The sequence below is a fragment of the Lichenostomus cassidix genome, chromosome 2 (assembly GCF_008360975.1).
Source record: "Lichenostomus cassidix isolate B80296 chromosome 2, HeHo_3.0, whole genome shotgun sequence".
NCBI classification, from domain to species: Eukaryota; Metazoa; Chordata; class Aves; order Passeriformes; family Meliphagidae; genus Lichenostomus; species Lichenostomus cassidix.
The window spans coordinates 57540108-57554836 of record NC_139482.1 but is presented as its reverse complement, the minus strand read 5'-3'; the positions used below and the strand labels follow the sequence as shown (position 1 = coordinate 57554836).

At 40.8% G+C, this 14729-nt stretch overlaps 1 long non-coding RNA gene across 1 annotated transcript in view; it reads left to right on the top strand.

Moving 5' to 3' along the window:
* Positions 1-7063: 7063 nt before the first annotated feature.
* LOC146441420 (uncharacterized) overlaps positions 7064-14729 on the top strand; it is a 28681-nt gene continuing 21015 nt past the window's right edge. Inside the window, exons 1-2 of the long non-coding RNA XR_014849904.1 lie at positions 7064-7154; positions 13424-13612. This is a non-coding gene — a long non-coding RNA (uncharacterized LOC146441420). The remainder of the gene's footprint in view (positions 7155-13423; positions 13613-14729) is intronic.

The following is a 14729-nucleotide window of genomic DNA, read 5'->3' as shown; positions in this document are numbered from 1 at the left end:
TTTTGGCTATGGAATAAATGGTGTTGTGTTACAGATTTCTGAGCACACGTTGACTTATGAATGTGCATTTGTTATCCAACCAAGGCAAGGAGTCCTGCTTAATTGAGAAGGAATCCTGGAGAGGTGACCGCCTCTTTTCAAGATGCTGAGGTAGTATTTAATTTCCTTTTTTTCTTTTTTTGTTTCCTGGTGAAAGCTCTAAAAATGAGCATTTTATTAGTTAGGAGACTGGGATGCTTGCCACATTGGGTAATGTTTAAATCTGTATTTTTCATATGGGACTTGCATGTCTTCCTTGTTGTCTGGGTTGGGATATGTATGTCTTTATTGGTTTATATAACACAGTGTACAGTTTTCTCCTGTACATAATGAAGCTCTAAGGATGTACAGCCTTGGGTCTGGAACTTGAGATTGCAGTATTACCACTAACAGTGCACCAACAGCTCTACAACACAAACTTTCTAGTATTGATCCAAACATGGACTTTATGCCATTGCTGCCAGCAGCAAAGTCCATAAGTGCAGCATTGACTCTGGTTATGTGCTGTATTAATGGCTGAAAGCTCTGAATTCAGTGAAGAGGCAGAGCAGAGCAGCTTTGCTTCCCATCATTTTTGGCTGAGGATAAGGACAGAATGATGCTTCACAAACGGTGACTTCACAGGTTCTCCAGATGAAGAGTACTGCTTTTATCATCTCTAATGAGACTAACAATTCTGTGCTCTGCTTATGAGGTACAGCAGTCACCTGCAGGTGACTTCCTTTTTTTTTCATTCATTGTGCTTGGAATTAACTGGGTGAAAATTAGAATGTACTGTTACAACTCTTGTAGCTATTTCTAAATTCAAACCAAGAGAGAACAGTTTTCTAAGATGCTCATAAACCTACGGTTGTCTCAAGTCTTAGGGACAGAAGAGCTGACACCAAGTCTGGTAGACTCCTGTTAAATCACATTTCAAGCATTCTCTGCTCTCGCGGTCCTGCGTCTCCCTTGAGTGAAGTTTGCATCCATATTGCCATTAGATGCAAATATATATGGAGGCAGGTACTGCATGGTAAAAAGCTGTAGCACAGGAACAAGTCCGAGTGTTGGACTAAAGCTCTGTGCAGTTGGTGGGGACATGAACAATGACCTCACTGAGCTGCCACTCTGGCACTGTTAGCTTGAATCTATTTGTGCTTTTCAGCTCCTGCTCAAAGACAAAGGCTCCGTAGCTGTTACCACTCTCCACTGACTGTGCTGTATTCTTAGCTTTACTTTTGGCTTGCTCTTTTCAGTCTCTTTACTCCAGTTTTGTCCTTTCCCTCTAAACAAACTAGTCAGATCTTCCTCTGTGAGTATCCCAGTTCAGTGGGATCTTCCAGAGGGGCTATCTTCCTGAAAGATGGGTATGCAAGAAGAAAATGTCATAATCCTAGAAACAGAATTATGAAAGAAGAATGAAATGTAAAATATGTCTAATAGCTAAGATACATTACTTACAATTCAGTGTTCATTTTCTCCTGTTTTTGAATATGCTAGTTTTTTCTTGCCTTTCAGTGAATTCAGCTATTCACTGTCAGGATTTATGTCTGTATATGTGTATGTATATGTGTATTTGTGTAGGGGTTGTCTGGATGGGGGGAACATAAAAATATGCCACAATTTGCTCTAAGGTAAATTTATGGTGTTGTTGATTCCTGAAGCAATAAATGGAAGGAAATTAATATATAAAGAAATATAGTTATTAATGGTCCTGTAAGGCCAAAATAAAGGAGTTTGTATTGTCTTTCTGTTTCAAAGAAAATTCCATGACTGTGCATCTAATAAACGCTTGAAAGTTGAGACACCAATGTGGTTGAATGCATTGACAAGGAATGTCAGTCGATTTCAACTGGTGATAGATTTTCTGTAGATGGTATCAGTAGGCACAGCAGAAATGAGATGCAATGTATTCCTTCCCTGGAAGAGAGCTGTGGCTTTTGACTTTTGTGACTGGAATTTTTCAGTCTCTTTTTCTTGCTTTGCTAGTCTGGTTGTGCTACCAACTGTACAGGAGCTTTTTATTTAGGGTTGATTCTCCCCCCTCTCCATTTTCCCTTCAGACCCCAAGATCCCAGTATTTCCTTTCATGCTTTGGCTGAAAGAAAGTGGAACTTTCTGACTGTCAAGCATAACCAAAACAAAACTTCATCTAAATGTTAAACAAAAATCCAAGAGGGCTCAGCCATGCCCTCTAAGTCTGGATTCCAGGCTCTGATCTGGATGGTTCCACCTGTCTTGAAGAAATCTTTCCCAAGAAATAGCCTTTTTCTTCTCTGTGATCAACAGTCAAAAAAAATACCAGGCTTTTCTCTCACGCTGACTAGTTGACTCTCTAAAATCCTATTTAGACTAAAAAAAAATCACGAACAATGTGCTGAGGACAAGATTTTCAGTAAACAAAAATGTATTTTATAAGAATAGGGATAAAGGAGTTTGAAAAAGTAAAACATCGTCCATTCCAAGCCTTTACATTTTGAAAACATTGATGAAATTAGTTTTTCACAGTTTTACCAGCACTACTTTTAAGCTTGCTTCCCACGCTGTTGTGCAAGTTACTTGCAGACTACTCAGGGACACAAATCCTCACCAAGCCTGACTCCTAGTGTCTCTGACAAATGTTCATGCTGTGAAAGGAGAGGCATTCAGCTGCCCTGGATTGAGCAGGCTGTCAGACATCCCCAGAGAAGTTACCGTGAAAAGAAACTTCAAAACTTTGTTTAAAGTGAGGGCTGTTAATCAAGGCTTTGGTGCTCTCATTAGTGAGGGGAGGAACCATTTAAAGTCGGGAAGCTGCAGTATATGAAAGTCATGAAATCGAAATGAACGCATCTTTTGCCAGCTGGTTTCACACCCCCAGTTGGCAATCCACAAAGGTTTAGAGGGGGAATTAAATCCATTTTTCAACAGATATAACTATTTTTGTGATTATCATATAGATTCCATGAGCTGCACTTTGGTCCTATCAAGACAGGAAGGCAGGTGCATGAGAGGTGGAAAGAGAGAAAATGATTAAGATGAAATCACCACCAACAGCTATCACGGGCAGGGAAGGCAGCGTTGGATCCCAGCCACAATACCTTTGCAACCTGGTTTGAATGGGCCTGATGGGATGCCATAATGTAACCTACAATGAATAAGGAACGTGGAAAGCTGTCTGAAATGGGGCTCTATTTCAAAGGAAAAATCCAGATTCCTTCCAGGCTCTAATTGTTTTTATTTTGCTTGTTTTGCTCTTGTGGCTAACATTGCCTTCATTAAAATGAGATTAAAAAAGTAGAGTGAAATAACACTCTGAACCAGATTCAAGTGAGAAGAACTTGGAGGAGAACAAGGTTTTCTCAGCATCAGTCTTTAAAGAAGCTAAAAGGCCAGAAATAAATGGTGGCTGAAGTTTCTCATCACTCTATGAGGTACAGTTCTGCTCTTATTTGTTGTTTTGTTATTTTCCCATTTTGTTCATGTTTTTCCTGAAAAATCACTGGCCACTTAAGTCCCTTACATATTATTTGGATTGGAGGTGATTTTGGTCAGAAGATTGCTGCTTTGGTCTGAGCTGATGACTCAGCTCCCACCTTTATCAGCTCTGAGCACCATCGTACCCTCCAGGCACAGCCAAGTTTCCAGCTGAAGAACAAATTTGTTTTGTGTATCAAAGGACAGGACCAAGTTCTCAGCTGTGAACTGCTGGAGTATAAATATTTCCTGGCAATTGGACTTTTGTTGTCTGGTGTGTCTTCCCAGCCAACAATTGTGGCGCCTGCTGGTTCTGACAGCAATTTCCCCAACCCCTTTTGGATTATCAGAAATTCATCCCTGTGCAAAGAGCACATGTATCTCTTGTATTCCCAATTTATGTCCTGTTGTGATTATTTAAGGAGTGCCTGGGAGCCTTGTAAAGACACAGTCATGGGATGGGCTAAAAATTAGTTTCTATTTACTGCAAAGGACTAGAATGTGTCATAGCAAAACATCTGTGTCAGGAAAGCAGAGAACAGCCAACTGTTGCACTCCAGCTGCCTTGTCACTGGTCTGACCTGAGTGATCAAAATGGCTTTGGCTGCCCAAACAAGTGGAAGATCAGTGTTTTCTGTGTTAAAACAGAGAAAAGGGGGGCTGAGAAGGAAAGAATAAAATAAGTGACCTATTGGAGCTCTCTTAAAAACTTTACTGATTTAGTCAGCAAAAAGTGAGGAGGTCTACACATAAACTCTAAGCATTGGTTTGGTGGTTACTAAATATTAGGGAGAAGAAATTCTTTTCTGTCTCATAAATGGCATATCAGATCTGGAAAGCTTACTAGGCTTCCTTGTACAACCCCATTTCTCAAAAGATCCAATGTATGAGTATTTGTTCTATTGAGAAATAGAAATAAAAATAGCGGGTCATGGCTTTAGAGATTCTTTTAGAGAATTCTTTTCAATCCTAGCTAGACTCTAGATGAGTCCTTGGTAGGCTAGTCAGACTCCAGAAGACTCCATTGATTTATCCAGCAAAAGTGAAGACAAATATCAACAGTCTCTTGTTGCTGGCTTCCCAGTTATTGAATACTATACAAAAACTGCAGATCAGTAGTACACAACCTCTTCAGAACCCATGTGTCATTCTGACAACTTTCCAGGACCGAGGGGGGCAGACCTAATCTGCATAAATATTAACATAAATTTACATAGGAATCGAATCAGAGATGAATGTGCACAGTTGTTATTATTGTGTATTTACAATAAACTCCACTGTAAGCGTTGACAGCACTTCACAAAACAGAGGGGAAGACAAAACATTCTTTGAGAGTCAAAGAGTAAATGAAGCACCATTTTCCTGATAATGGTTCTTCATGGCTTCCCAAAAATTGGTTATGGCCACAGGCATTGAGGAATGCAGCTTTGAGGCTCTCAGATGGCAACTGCACTTGCATGAATGGCAAAATAAATCTGATTTTCCACAGAAAGGAACTTGCTGTGGTCTGTGGTTGGAAAGACTGATTTTTTTTTTGAGGGACAGAGATAAGGATTATGGAATTTCTGCATCCTCCTCATACTCTGTATTTCAACACCTACTTTTTTGCTGGTCTACATGCGTTCCACCTCCCTCTGTACTGCAAGAGGAAAGGTTTCACTTATCTCATGTTCTTGTCTACTTGCTGTTTATCCACTGGAACTGGCATTTATGAGTCAGAAGTGTGTTCTGAGCCTGTGCTGGAAGAGGGTTTGCAACTGCAGATTCAAGGGCAAGACAGGGGAAATTTTCTATCTCCCAATATGGAAAAGTCAATGCTGCATAGTAGGATTTCAAGTAGAACTCTTTCATTCCAAAAGAAAGGACCCTCTCTGAAAAGTCTTTTAAATAGATGAGTTTTTGTATGTGAACCAAAAGGAAAATATTCTAAGGTTGATTCCTCCCCCCTCCCCCCCAATTAATCTGCAAATGGGCATTGACATTTAATAAAATGGCCAGTAGCATCCCTGGCCATAGAAGATCTGGGAAAAACTCCAAACTGCCAACACAATTGCTGGATAAACCAGCCTAATGGACCCAGAGGGCACTGCCAGAAGAAATATCCCCTTTAACTTTCAGCCATGGTGATGCTGCGCATTCATTACCAAGGAGGTGGAAGAACAGCCCCATGTGCTTGAATAAATTGTTCAGTGTACTTGTTTTAGATCATGGAGTTAACTGTTCTTTAGGGTTATTGCACTCAGTATCTTTTCTCTTTAGAAAGTGCAGAGTAATAAGGAAAAGGATCTCTGTGTCCAGCACAGGTCTCTCTGCACTATGTTTTTTGGGGTTATGTTGTTCAGGATAGGGAGGGAGGGAAACTAATTAAACCTTAAAAGCATACATCTGTCAGTTCAGATAAATCTGATTTAGACCCAAGGTTGAATGTGGCAGGTCAGGAAATATTTTTATTGGAACTAAGTGGATCCCAGGAATGGTTTGAGGATCAGAAGTGAAAGAGTTATAAAAAACAGTAAGCCCTTGCAACCTTTATGGGAAATGTACCCCTATGGGAGCCTGGTGTTGTTCAGAACATCTTTTGGCAGTTCTGACCTGTGTTAGGACCTTGGGAATGAGAGAAGAGTGTCTGTGAGTTGGGGCTCACAGTCCCAAGCGTTTGCCATGGAAGATAAATGAGTTTATCATCAGCTACTGCTCATATGTGAGTTCTTAGCCAGCAAGGAGTATGAAGTACTGCAATTTATCCTAACCTTTTTTGACTCCAAGATATCTCTGTGAGCCTAGGTCTGAAGACAGGGAAAATGGCCTTTTAAAATACTTCTCCAGTGCATGCAACCTTAAGCTGTAACTGGACCCAGCGAAATAAGACATTGATACAGTAGCATATGTCTCTTTGTCAAGTTTTTCTGGGCTGTTTAATTTGTTTGACTGGCACATGTCTCTTTGTCAAGTTTTTCTGAGCTGATTCAAAAGCTCATCTTTTATACTGTATGAGTCACTTTTCTATTGGTACTCTAAAATAGGAGAATTAAAACCATCCTCTTGCAAATCTTGGGACAATTATTTGCCATCCTAAAACATGTTCATGCCTGAATAAGAAATCATAAATAATATTATTTCCGTGAATCAGAGTATCCCAACTCAGGATTTTTGCTTACAAATCTTCTCATAAATTATTCAGCCAGTTCCAATTTTGGTGACTTGCTGAAGAGAATCTAGGTCATAAATTGATATATCCTAAATTGGGCCAGTGACAGGGTAGATTATAAAAGGACTTTTACTGCAGATCCCCAGGTCCTATACCCTGCTGCAATAAATACTTAATTTTTTTATGGAGTGTGAGAGAAATCTAAGAGACTGGGAAAGCTTAAATTTGAAATATGCTATAGACTAGTGGTAACATTTCCTGGGAGGGACAAGCTCAATCCTCTGGTCTAACTGTGACAGAAGAGGGAGCTGAAGCTAATCTCCAGCCTCTCCAAGGACATATTCAGCTGCAAATAGACAGGAAGGTTGTCAGGTTTCCTCCAGGTGCTTTCCATAAGGCACACACCTAGGAGACAATTTCTGGGAACGTGAATGTGGGGCAGAGGAATGCTTAGTTTGAAAGCGCAGACACAAAACATCAAGCTCCTCAGGGCCAGAGTCTCACATGTCTCCAGCAACTGAAATATAAGGTAATTCCATCGCATAATGTTAAGCATCTGTAAGCTTAGTTGACCAAATGGGAGGGGTCTGGAAGATCTAAATTTTAATTCAAGTACCTAACATGGCAGCCTGTTACTTTAGCCCATTTGGGAGTTTAGTATCATGTGCTTTTATGTTTAGTATAATCTTTTCAGCTCTTTCCCCAGATTGCTATTTTGAACTAACCTCAGTACCCACAGAGGGCTCCATGACCCATCCACCGACTGCTGAGCTTGCTATGAGACTAACTGCAACTCTGAGCCTGGTTTTCCCTCCCATCTGGCTGCAAAAATGAAGTGCTGCTGACTGAATGACCACTGATTCTCTTGGAAGCAGAGCTGTACAAACAGCAACAGCCAACTCTGTCACCATTTGTGAGGATTTGTAGCTTGGGCCCTGAGACATCTGGCTGAGATATTTACGCAGTCCCGTATTGCACTCACTGAGGCTCTGCGTTCACATCTGGAGTCTAGACTGAGTGACTCTATGGGCTGGCCTTCGAGCCTCTGAACAGCTCATGTCCCCCTTGCTCTCCAGCTCAGTCTTTTTAGGGCTTTATTTGTTTATTCATTTGCTGTAGGTGCTTCTATCTCATTTCCTTAGACATTCCTGTCACAGCCACTTCAGAGTTTCAGGGAGGAATGGCAGTGACTGGCAGAGACCAGGTAAAAGCAGGTGGGATGGGATGTGTTGTGGCAAGGCTTGGATCTCATGAGATGGAGGTAATGGGGGATGCCTGGTGCTTTATTACGCTGTTTCTTTGGAGTTCTACAGCTGTGCTGTGGGAAATGACAGTGCTCAGATTCACAGTTTGCATTCAGCACATGTGACAGGGAGCAGGGGTTTCTGAAAGCTTTCAGAGGTGGCCAAGTGGTTAAGCCAGGCCCACTGACCCTGAGTTAGATCATTGGAGAGCTGCAGGTAACACCTGGGCCATCAGAGCTGTTCTATCTCAAGCTGGTTGAAGTTGGTCCCCATTCATTTTCTTAAGCCTGAAAAGGACACAGTGGTTAGTATTCAGTAGGCTAAATGTAATGATCTATCTGAGACATTGGCACAGGGACAGTAGATGCATCACAGGTCCCCTGGGAGAGACTTATGAATCTAAAAGAGACATGTAGATTTAGTAAATTAATCCTTTCAGTTAGTAATATGTTCTATGTCTGTGCTTAGTTGTGTATCATTTTGAATATGGGATGCTAAAAACTTTAACCCTGTGCTGGGGCTGTACTTCGAAAACAGGTGAATTCCTGGCTGATCTGACTGACACTGTTCCTGGCAGCTGCTGTTGTTGCCTGCCCTGGGAGCAAATCCTCTGAAATGTTGCTGCCCTTATTCCCAGTCTCAACCTAGTTTCTTTCCCTTGGGCCTTTAGTCTGTTAGTTCCACTTGCTCCTCTGTCTGTCCCATATTCTCCTTGTAACTGTTTTCCTTTGTTTTAGATACCCTGGCTGCCTATGAGCCCTGTCTGCCACTACTGAAGAAATACTGCTAGGGTGTCAAGGGCTAAGTAATCCTGACAACAGTGGGGTTATGACCTGGAAATGCAGTGGAGAAAAGGAATTGGCTAACTGGAAATATTTGTAGTGCTTGAAAAGATGGGTGCCACGGATACCCAAACACAAACGTATACACGAGTAGTACCTGTTTGTGTGTCGTATATAGATAAGCCAGAATCTACATTAAAAGGACTTCACAAACTCTAGAATTTCAGGCACTGAAATACAGTTCAGTTGACTCTTTTAAAGAGGGTGAAAAGGGCTTTCAGATAGTCTCTGTGCACCCAAAGCAGCCAGCAGCAGCATGATGGCAGTTCTAAGTAAAGGGCCTTAATCACAGTATATAAAAAGACTGGAATGATGTTTGAACAACATATCCAGCTCCCAAGCATTGTCTCTTTCCTGCTATCAATGACACCCATTGTGCAATAACAACATTTGCATAGAGATATGTCCCCTTTTGTGCACGGAGAATATATTGAAGCAGCCATAGGGCTGCACTAGCCTCAGCTAGAAAAGTCCCCAAGGGCCCTTCTGCCAGCTGCTGACTGATGTAGAGCTGCTGCTGCTGATAATAGTGTACATGTGCTGGCGTGGAGCTGAGCTAGGCAATCTGGGGCACAGTCAGATGTGCTCAACAAGGATCAAGTTCAAACCTGTTTAAGAAGTTAGTTCCCGTCAGTGGTGATTTAAGCTAAGTAGCTTTGCTTTGTATTGGAAAGGACAAGGAATGCTCACACAGTCAGCTGCTTCATCTTGGCTGTCACAGTGGTGATTTCAACACAGCCAGGGGAGTCAGAATGACAACAAACAGCTGAGATCTGTGATATCCTGAATCACGCAGACACAAGGTGCTAAAGATCTATTTCCATGAGATATTTGCCTCCTCATATGTAGCAGAATTATGCTACATGCTTCACTTTCTCTTTCTGAGCAGTTGAAATCAAGAGGTGTGAAGACTTTTTTTTAAGATGTATATCATTGTTCCACACTGAAAATGGTTATTGTTAGTGGAACATTGCTGATCCATTCAGGAGCAGGCAAAATGTCAGCGTAGGTGAGAATAGAAAATGCAGATTTTTTGCCAAGAGATTAACGTACCATCATTGGAGAACAAACATAAATTCCCCCACTCTATTAAATGCTCTCACCAGAGAGGAAATTAAAAAATGATCACTGCAATGTTCAAGAAACATAAATACGCTATTAATTAGGCAAATGAGCACTGTAAATGACATTTGTGTTAATGCCATGTACATTTATCATCAGTCATGCTCCTCTGAGAGATATCTCACATGTGCTAAGCAGGATATACCATTGTGTAAATAGTTCACACCACCCAGTATCACAGAGATTGGCTATATTGTTTTCCAGGCCTAGAAGCCAGGGTTGGCCTCTCATCAGAACAGTCATATTGCGAAGTTGCTGAACATTGCTCCTCTGTGTTTCCCAAAATTATTCAGTTCCTTCATCCAAAGAGCATGTTGCACAGCAGGAAACACAACTAAAGATCTTCCTAGCGATTATTACCTCTCTCATTCTATGGAGAAACTGAGTTCCAGAGCAGCAGTTCACCTGTTATTCAGCTTTTTCCTGGGAGATGCCCAGTGAGGGTACCTTCAGGTAGATCCACAAAAGTTTCAAATCCTAGGTAGACACTTGAGTTATAAGTAAAATTCAATTTTGACATTCCAGCTGGTTGTGTCAACAGGACTTTGGATATGAATAATAATTTTTAAAAAAGAAAAAAGGCAGAGTAACTAAGTACCTTTCTGTCTTGGACAAAATATTGAAGCAAAGATGACTTCTTCCTGGAAAAAATGTTCTTTCTGCTGGACAACCACTTTATTATTATTTACCTTACCACTTCACAGTGAAGTGGCAGTTGGATAAATACAAGGAAAGTGGTTTCAATCTTGTTAACCTGGCAAGGATCCCCCTGACCACAATAGTACTTTACCTTTGCGTGGATTAAGAGAACAGCAGGATCTGAACAGCTGGCCACTTAGTTGGGTTGTTGGTATTTCTAAACCTATAATAAGGCAGTGCTGAATGCAAGTATCTTGTAATCTGAATACAGAGAGCCTATAGCATCACTCAAGGCCTCTTGAAGGCAATGCATACAACATATGAAAGGAAGCTCTAATCTATAATGCCACAAATCCTTTATGAGGATTATCTCTCTCTTATCTCATCTGGCATCAGAGAATTACATGTAATATAGACACATAAATGGCTTAGTCACAGAAACATCCTTTAGAAAAAGGTAGCAGAGAGGAAGTTTTGTTTGTTTCTTAGCCAGAGAGAAGAGGGAAAGCTCTACAAATGACAAAAGTATGGGAGCTAAAGTCGTGTTTGTGTTCACTTGGGAGAATTTGCCCAGAAAACTGAGTCCTCACAGCCTTGCTTTGCATGTCGTCATTTAGAGCTGTGCAAAGGGAGGCTTGTGCCTCCATTTCCCTAATTTCAGCATGTCTGCCGGAGTGTCAGGGGCTATGGGAAGTGTAAGACAATGACTAAACCCTGTAGCTGCACATTGGCCAGACAAAAACATAGATTTGAATCATATGAGCTCAGGATAGGATTTCTTGACTTATGAGGCTCAGTTGCATACCTAAACAGATTTACTTCTTGCAGAGCCAGCCTAGATTAATCTTTGATAGTTCTCTTCTACTGTCTTCACTTTGTCTTTATAGGACGCTGCTGGTTTCTCCACAGACAAAACTTACTAAGTATGATGCAGTTTCCCTGCTTGTAACTTCTTTCCTTGAAACTCCTACCTACCTTGTCTCTTTTTCCATGTCTGAGAGTCTAACCTAGCCTTGTACACTTTTTCTAGTTACCTTATTCCCCCCTTCCTAACTCTGCCTAACATCACAGTTTTCTTCTCAAAAATCTCACTCTTCTTGCTTTCTTTTTTATGACAATAAAGAAGATTTGGCTTTTCCCATCTAAGAAAAACTTGTCAACATCTTTTCCCTCTCCACTTACCAGCCAATTACCAACCCTTTGTCATACTTTCACATCTAATTGCATCTCTAACAGTACTGGGTATGTTGTTTATTGCCTATAAGCCACTGTCAGGGGCTGTCTTAGACCCTCTCCAGACCAGCTTCTACACTTCTCATTTATCTCAAACCACTTTAACCAAGCTCTCTAACAATGGTAGAAAAGAAGAAAAAGGACATGTTGGCATAACTTGATATTGTAAACACCTATTTTTGTATTCTCCTGTTTTGGGAACACATTAAAATCACACTAAAATTAATGAAGAATTTCTATTGATGTAATGATCCTTTGATGAGGACCAGCAAAATCTTACATTTTGTGAGTCAGAGTTCAAGAAGGAATTCCAGTATTTTCATTCATAGATGGCTCATTTCCTGTAGCTTTCACACTGTCCTTTCCACTTGACTGACCTCTGTCTGATCATATACAATCTCCTTTATATTCCCTCTTACAGGATAAGTAGTTGGATGTGCACAGAAGAATGTTCCATTTTCTGAAAGAGTTTCTTGGATGCCCTGAAGAGATTAGTTCAAAATTTTAATTAGGGGCGTTGGCAGAGTTCCCAAATGCTGGTATATTAGGCTGTGGTTTTAAATTTCATCACCCGTTTTGGTTCCTATACAATGCATAGGATTTCTGATGAGTAGTTTACTTGAAATGATGCATGTTTTGTCCCTCCAGTTTTGTTCATCCTGTTAATACAGATGAGTCATGATTGGCACCAATGTCTTGTTTGTTCCTTCCAAAGACTGGGGAGGTTGCCCAATATTCTGAGGACAATTGTCCAAAAGATGTCAAAGTTTGAAGTGACCAGTAAAAGTTCCACTAAAACTCTGGAAGGCACACAGGATGCAAGTGTCATTAATTAAGCTCTAAAAACCTACAGTGCTGTGGGAACCTGGCATAAAACACACAAGCTGAACTTTGTTTGCAACTTCCTTCTCTTTAGGAATTCATTAAAGAGCTGAAGCATTTGCAGAGATTTCAGGACCCAGTGCTAGAATGGCTAATTGCTGGCTCAGTCTTTTGTATACAGTGCAGCACATAAAAGGACTGTGATCAAAGAATGCAGGTGCTGCTGAGGGCAATGAGAACGCAAGTGCAGTGACTGCTTGCTGGATACAATATATAACATTTCATTTAGCTGTGCTTTGCTTTGGTCCATGGTAGGATTTTGTAGGAATTGCTGAATGAGTTTGACTGGAGTGATTTAGCAAATGCATTGTTTAAGCAGAACTAAAAGTTTATACTTCTTCTTTCATCTTTGTCCTGTTTTTTCCTCTTCTAGCACCTGAGGGAAACATAACCACAACTGCAGATCTTACTTAGATGAACATTTAGTAAGTTTAAGTTAGTTTCATCTCCTTCAGTATGTTAGAGATGGCTATTGCAGTTAATTTTTATGGACTCATGATCTTGTAGTGGAGGGAAGTTACACAGTACAGCTTAGCTTACATATCTTCACAGTGAGAGCAGAAGTAGTCACAAATAATTTTATAGCTACATTTACCATACCTAGACTTTCTTCAGTTCCCCCTCTGTTCTTATCCTGCCAATCTTTTCATATACTATTCTCATCAAATAGCAAAGAGAAGTCTATTGTGAGGCTTTCTCCTTTTTAAACAACCATCCTATTTGATCACCCCCCAAAAATAGCACAAGCCATATGAAACAAGTGGAGCTGTGGACCCTGTCTTGGAAAGCATGCATGAGTAATTAAATAACATGTCCTTCTGTCACCATTTTTGCAGGGAAGGAGATTAAAATCTGTGTTCACAGGCTGAGAGCAGGTGTCTGTGATGAAACCCCATGCTGTGACATGGATGCAGCACATTCTTACAGGAAAAGCCCTGGCTGATGAAATGACCACAGGAAGACAACATGGAACCCTCCCAGCACAATCAGAAGAAGCCTAATTAAGCTCTGTGGTTAATTTTAAAGTGATTGTGTGCCTCTTTTAGAAGAGCATTCAGAAAACTGAAAACATGGCATTTTTAAAAATTATATTCTGGTCTTCCTGACATTCTTCAAGCAAACTGTCTTGCTTCTTGCATGGTCAAATGATACAGTGACTCAGAAATGAGCACACACATGTTTACGTAGATGGGATTTAGTAACTTGTCCAATGTGGTTTTAGAGGTTTTTTCCTTAGTTATGGACATTTTTTTTTCTTTGGCAGAAGGCAGCAGTGAACCCACAGTTTCTGCAATTATTCTCAACACAGTTGTTTTAGTTGTAATTACATGACTGAAAGCATACAGAAACTACAAATTCCCTATAATCTTGTTAGAACTTTCATTAGAGAAGGTAAAATATAATTGGCAAGACTCAGAGAAAAGATTAAGGTTTGTGTTAGAATTATTACCAAAAAAACCCCAAAACACAGTAGTACCAATGGCAACAGTACTTTGCCTTGTATTACTGTGCTTTTCCACTACAGAACTTAAGATACTTTCCTGATTTCTGTGAGGCAGCTTGAGAAATTCTTTACACATGCACGTGCATGACTATGGCTATTGCAACGGTGGTAAAGCAGAGGTTTGAAACAAGAACCACTTGCCTTGACAATGCCATGAGTCAGTGTTGAAACTGTGTGTTGGTTTGAAAACAAACCAGTGGGAGATCACAAGTCAAGATTGAAATTAAAAATAAATGAAATAATACAAGGAAAAAGCACTGACAAAGTCAGATACAACCTAACACCCTGTTAGGGTGGTAGTAGCAGTCCAACTGAAGTAGTCCAGTTGAAGCAGTGATCCTGTGAAGGTCTAGTCTCCAGCTGAAGATCCAGTGGTAGCTCTCGTCCTCTGGGAACCCAGTAGACAGGGCTCCCTCAGGCAGTTCCAAGGCCAGGTTATATCCAGGTGGGAACACCTGGCTCCTCCCTCCTGGGCAGAGCATCCCACAATGGGATGAGATAAGTCCATGAGTCACACGGTGTGTCCCTAATGGCCCATTGCCTGTCGTGCGGGGTGGGCCATTAGCAGGTGATAGCAGCTAACGGCCCACAGCTGGTGGTAATAGAATACTTAACTACATCTATATTGCAACCTAGGA